The sequence below is a fragment of the Anomaloglossus baeobatrachus genome, chromosome 2, assembly GCF_048569485.1.
Source record: "Anomaloglossus baeobatrachus isolate aAnoBae1 chromosome 2, aAnoBae1.hap1, whole genome shotgun sequence".
NCBI classification, from domain to species: Eukaryota; Metazoa; Chordata; class Amphibia; order Anura; family Aromobatidae; genus Anomaloglossus; species Anomaloglossus baeobatrachus.
Genome location: NC_134354.1, coordinates 648,985,545 through 648,991,953, shown reverse-complemented (window position 1 = coordinate 648,991,953; position 6,409 = coordinate 648,985,545). Strand labels below are relative to the sequence as shown.

General features: G+C 44.0%; 1 long non-coding RNA gene across 1 annotated transcript; it reads left to right on the top strand.

The window, feature by feature from the left end:
* Window positions 1-2,145: 2,145 nt before the first annotated feature.
* LOC142290475 (uncharacterized) lies at window positions 2,146-2,682 on the top strand. The gene is made up of 4 exons (XR_012750318.1): window positions 2,146-2,244; window positions 2,315-2,392; window positions 2,474-2,551; window positions 2,641-2,682. It is a non-coding gene; the product is annotated as an uncharacterized LOC142290475 (long non-coding RNA).
* The last annotated feature ends 3,727 nt before the right edge of the window (window positions 2,683-6,409 follow it).

The following is a 6,409-nucleotide window of genomic DNA, read 5'->3' as shown; positions in this document are numbered from 1 at the left end:
GCATCAGTTTTACCACAATCTGCGACCTATCCATCGCATCAGTCACAAAATGGATTGTGACTGATGCAAAAAAACTGATGTGTGAAAGAGGCCTTAGGCTACTTTCACACATCAGTTTTTTGCCATCAGGTTCAATCCGGAAAAAAACGGGTAAAACGGATCCGGTACCGCATCCGTTTTTTCCCCATAGACTTGCATTGTTGCCGGATTGTACCGGATGGCTTTGCGTTGCATCCGTTTTTTTCCGGATGCGGCAAAATAATTGAATGCGGCGGCCGGATAGAACGTATCATGTAACGTTTTTTGTCCCCTTAAAATAACCGCATTCTGCCGGATCCGGCGCAATACGGCATTGTATACAATGGGTGTCTATGCATGCCGGATCCGGCGCAATGCGGTTTAAACCGGATGCGGTGACCGCATCCGGTTTGGTAAACAGAGCATGCGCAAATTTTTTTTTTCATCATCACAAAACTTATAAAAGGATCCAGCACATTCTACACACTTCCTGCCGTTGGTTCCTGACTTCAACTTCTGCTGTCCTCCAGTCCAGTGCTCCAGGGAAGAGGTATGTCCACAGTACTGTCCACAGATCACTGCTGTGAGCTGCGTACATGTACTTAGACATTTTTTTTTCTTTTTTTGCAGGTGCAGTGTTGACGGAAAATTTGAGGACAGCCAGTTCCTGTGTCCGTTTGCAGTCAGTGCGAATTTGGAGGACAGTGTTCCAGAGGTAATGTCCACAGTACTGTCCACAGATCACTGCTGTGAGCTGCGTACATGTACTTAGACATTTTTTTTTCTTTTTTTGCAGGTGCAGTGTTGACGGAAAATTTGAGGACAGCCAGTTCCTGTGTCCGTTTGCAGTCAGTGCGAATTTGGAGGACAGTGTTCCAGAGGTAATGTCCACAGTACTGTCCACAGATCACTGCTGTGAGCTGCGTACATGTACTTAGACATTTTTTTTTCTTTTTTTGCAGGTGCAGTGTTGACGGAAAATTTGAGGACAGCCAGTTCCTGTGTCCGTTTGCAGTCAGTGCGAATTTGGAGGACAGTGTTCCAGAGGTAATGTCCACAGTACTGTCCACAGATCACTGCTGTGAGCTGCGTACATGTACTTAGACATTTTTTTTTCTTTTTTTGCAGGTGCAGTGTTGACGGAAAATTTGAGGACAGCCAGTTCCTGTGTCCGTTTGCAGTCAGTGCGAATTTGGAGGACAGTGTTCCAGAGGTAATGTCCACAGTACTGTCCACAGATCACTGCTGTGAGCTGCGTACATGTACTTAGACATTTTTTTTTCTTTTTTTGCAGGTGCAGTGTTGACGGAAAATTTGAGGACAGCCAGTTCCTGTGTCCGTTTGCAGTCAGTGCGAATTTGGAGGACAGTGTTCCAGAGGTAATGTCCACAGTACTGTCCACAGATCACTGCTGTGAGCTGCGTACATGTACTTAGACATTTTTTTTTCTTTTTTTGCAGGTGCAGTGTTGACGGAAAATTTGAGGACAGCCAGTTCCTGTGTCCGTTTGCAGTCAGTGCGAATTTGGAGGACAGTGTTCCAGAGGTAATGTCCACAGTACTGTCCACAGATCACTGCTGTGAGCTGCGTACATGTACTTAGACATTTTTTTTTCTTTTTTTGCAGGTGCAGTGTTGACGGAAAATTTGAGGACAGCCAGTTCCTGTGTCCGTTTGCAGTCAGTGCGAATTTGGAGGACAGTGTTCCAGAGGTAATGTCCACAGTACTGTCCACAGATCACTGCTGTGAGCTGCGTACATGTACTTAGACATTTTTTTTTCTTTTTTTGCAGGTGCAGTGTTGACGGAAAATTTGAGGACAGCCAGTTCCTGTGTCCGTTTGCAGTCAGTGCGAATTTGGAGGACAGTGTTCCAGAGGTAATGTCCACAGTACTGTCCACAGATCACTGCTGTGAGCTGCGTACATGTACTTAGACATTTTTTTTTCTTTTTTTGCAGGTGCAGTGTTGACGGAAAATTTGAGGACAGCCAGTTCCTGTGTCCGTTTGCAGTCAGTGCGAATTTGGAGGACAGTGTTCCAGAGGTAATGTCCACAGTACTGTCCACAGATCACTGCTGTGAGCTGCGTACATGTACTTAGACATTTTTTTTTCTTTTTTTGCAGGTGCAGTGTTGACGGAAAAGTTTGGCCCATCAAGTTGGTGTGCGTGGCCTGTAATAAAATATGTCGTCTTCTGGTAGCCCGCCCTTCGGTTCACAAACTGAGGTATTTTTTTTTTTTTTTTTTTTTTTTAAAAAAAACAAAAAAATTTTTTAAATAAACGACATTTACACAGGTGGCCGAAACATCACAGGAGATGCTGCCAGAAGAGGACGGAAGGGGTGGAGAAATACACGGAGCGGGCGGTCAGAGTGTAAGTTTCATACAGGAATTGTTTACCACAGCACACCAAACACATAAGTAAATAATGTTTTTTTTTTTTTATTCACTAAAGGCTTCAACTTCTAGGGCTCACGATAGAGCTCCCCCAAGACCGTCCCAGGGTCGTCGTCGAGGTGGCGGTGGTCATACTGTAAGTTTTTTTTTTTTGTTTTTTTTTTCATGTCAGTGTGATTTTTTGTCTATTTTTTTTTTTAATTTCTTTTTTCTTTCTTTGAACAGGCATCACAGCGTGCTCCCGATTCTGACGGTGAGGAGGCCGGATTTCTCAACATCGACCTCCTCATCGATGAAGTTAGAGAGAGGGAGCCGCTGTGGAACATGGCTGACCGCCGCCACGCTGATACTATCGTAACCCGTTGACTCTGGGACGAGGTATGCCACGCAGCGGTAGAAGGTTGGGGGGAGCTCAATTCTCGTGGCCAGAAGAAACAGCGTAAGTATTCACAGTTCAGTAGGTTATGCTGCAGGATGTAATGTGTTGTATACTAACCACTTTGTGTTTTCCACTTTCAGGTGACAAACTACAAAAGCGGTGGCGGTCTATCAGGGATCGCTTCAAAAAGGAGTTAAATCAAGAGATGCAGGCCCCGAGTGGATCCGGAGGACGCAGATCGAAGTACCGTTACTTTAGAGCGTTGTCGTTCCTCCGGACAACTATGGTGTGCAGAAGGTAAATATTCCCCAAAATATGTACAAAGTATAATATTTTATGTCTGATTTTTTTTGCCTTTTTTTTTTTTTTCTGTGGCACTGTATAGCAATTAAATTAATTATTATTTTGTTTTTCCTCTTTTTACCAGCACCGTCTGCAGCACTCAGGAGCCTGCATCGAACCCGACAGGAGCGATCCCTGAACAGTCCGCCACTGGTGAACACACGCACAGACCCCACCCATCTGAACCTTCCCTTCCATCTACATCTGTCCCATCCACCTGCGCTGGAGCTTCCCGTGAGACTTCATTACCTGAAGCTGCTGGTGATGAGATAGCTTTTCCCCTACCCCACCCCTCTGACACTGCTGCCCTCAGTAGAACACCTTTGGGTTCTGGGCGTCAGCGTCATAGGGGTCAGGAAAAGAGCTATGCGCCCGAGTTCTTGCATCTAAATGCAGCCTTCCAGAACGCCATTCAATTATTATCAGAACAAAATCGTGCATCTTTTAGCTTCATAAATGCCAATATGGAAAAAAATACACACGAATTGTGCACGCGTCTGGACAGGCTGCATTTAGATGCAAGTAAATCACCCAATCATTGTTTTTTTCAAGCCGTACTAGAGCGCATGGAAAAGCTATCTCTTGACCAGCAGATGCATGTAATGCAAGCCACACGGCAGGCTCTGGCGCAGGTTGACTCCCAACCACCTCCACCCACCCCTCCTCCAGCACCTGCCCCCCCTCCAGCCATTGTCCCTACTCCCTCTGCTGCCCAGTACCAGCCTGCTGCCCAGTACCAGCCTGCTGCCCAGTACCAGCCTGCTGCCCAGTACCAGCCTGCGGCCCAGTACCAGCTCCCAACCACATCTGCCCCTACACTTCCTACCCACTACCACATCTCGCCTTCCACACCCGTCATGACCCCAACTCAAGCCACTAATTCACCCGCCACCTCTTCTGTCTCCCAATCCCTCCACTCCACCCCTCAATCCTTACCAAATCCCATCCCATCTCCTGGTTTCCCTCTTGGTTTCTCAACCACACCTTCACCTTCTGTTACTTCCCCACCACCACCACCAACACCACTTTCCACCCTCAATACTCCAACTGTGCGTGTGTTCCCACCTGTCAGCCCCTCCAGTACTATCTCCACCCCAAGCCCAAGATATACCAATTTATAATTTATGTTTGTAATAAAAATAAAAGTTTTTTGTTGAAAAGTATTTATTTGTTCTTGTTTTTTTTGGGGGTGAATATTATTTTGCAAGTTAAGTTAATAATAAGGTAATACAAAAACATAACATGTTGTAATTTGACGGTGAAAAAATTACAAATTTTTAAAGCGAGTGAAAGATTAAAATTAACAAAGTTAACAAGATATTTTTTAATTTATTTTTAACTATTTTTATTTGTTATAAAACTAAACAAAGATCTTACACCATTTGATCTTGCCAATCTACTCTACCTTCTGGGGACACAAAATAGTCAGCATATTTGTCACGGATTGTGGAACAGGCAACACTACTCCTAAATCCAGGACTGGTGTAGTCAGACAAAGCGGTGGATTCCAAACTATGGTCATCCAAGGACAAAGGTTCCTTTGTTAAAACAAAATTGTGCAGTACCACACATGCTTTCACAATTTCATCCACAGTTTCAATGTTTAAATTAATGGCTGTTAACAACACTCGCCATTTGCTGGTTAGTATCCCAAAGGAGCATTCCACCATTCTTCTGGCTCTGGATAATCTGTAATTGTATATTTTTTGGGTTTGCGTCAATCCACGGCTTGCATATGGCTTCAATAGATGTTGGGAGAGTTGAAAGGCTTCGTCGGCCACAAAAACAAAGGGCATTGGGGGCTCACATGTGCCAGGAAGAGGTCTTGCAGGAGGGAAATCAAAAGTATTCCCATAGATTCGCCGCCCCATTGGGGACATTTTGAAGACCTGAGAGTCATTGGATCTCCCATATGCGCCAATGTCCACTGAGATGAATTTGTAGTCCGCATCCGTTATTGCCATTAGGACAATTGAGAAATACTTTTTATAATTGTAGTATTCTGACCCCGAAGCAGCTGGTTTCACAATTCTTATATGTTTGCCGTCCACTGAGCCAAGGCAATTTGGAAACTGACAAATGTTATAGTATTGTTCAGCAATTGCAAGCCATCTGTCCCTGGTGGGCTGGGGGATGAAATCATCATGGAGGCAATCCCACAAGGCTTGGCAAGTGTCTCTAATGATTCCCGAGATGGTGGAAATTCCTAGTCGAAACTGGTAGTGGAGGGATGAAAGCGACTCTCCAGTTGCAAGGAATCTGTAAAGGAAAGACAATAATTATAAAAAAATAATAGCAAACACATTACAGTTAAAAGTCAATTTACAGGAGGATACAATTTAAAAAAAAAAAACTTACCTAAGCGTAACCAGCAAACGCTCCTCGGGTGTTATAGAGAACCGGCTGTAGGTGTCCGTTTTACGGATGTTGTCCGCAACAAGGCCAAGGAGGACGTCAAAATTAATCACTGACATCCGGACATAGCTTGTGAATTTTTCATGGTTTCCACGGAGCTCCAGGTATAGGGTTGAAAACACCCCACGTGTCAGTCTCTGTGCAGTCAGGGGATGGATCCAAAAGCGTCGATGTCGCTGACGCCTCAGTCGCTGTCGCTCCTTTTCTCTGACGATGATAGCCAAGCGATTTGCCTCAAATATAAAATCTGCAGCGATCTTTGTGTAATTTGCAAGAATAGCATCCATGGTTTCTGCTTGCCTCTGTCTTCATTCTGTCATATATGCTTCAAAATACTGTATATATACTATATGTTCCCAATAGCCAATCAGAATACGGAACTCGTTAATTGTTTGTTTAGTGTTTAAAAAACGGATCCGTCAAAAAACGGACATAACGGATGCAAAACGGATGCAAAACGGACCTACCGGATCCGTTTTTTAACGGATCCGTCCTAAACGGATCCGCTTAAAAACGGATCCGGTAGGTCCGTTTTGCTCCGGTTTGCACAACAAAAACGGAAACGTTGGATACGGCAAAAAAAAGGACTGTGCCTGAATACAGAAAACTGATGTGTGAAAGTAGCCTTCATCATTGACTTATAGTAAGCTCGGCAACTATTTATATTCATTGATGATTATGTGATTGGATTTGTCTGGGCATGTTGTTAATGTCTGATATAATGTAATGCTGTTTGATTTTTGTACATCAGACTCCTGACTTTTACATTATGCTGTAATTTACGTCTATTTGTTTACTAATTAGTTATTGTACATTGACTGCTGCCTCAATTAACACACTTAAAGAAATAATTGGGCC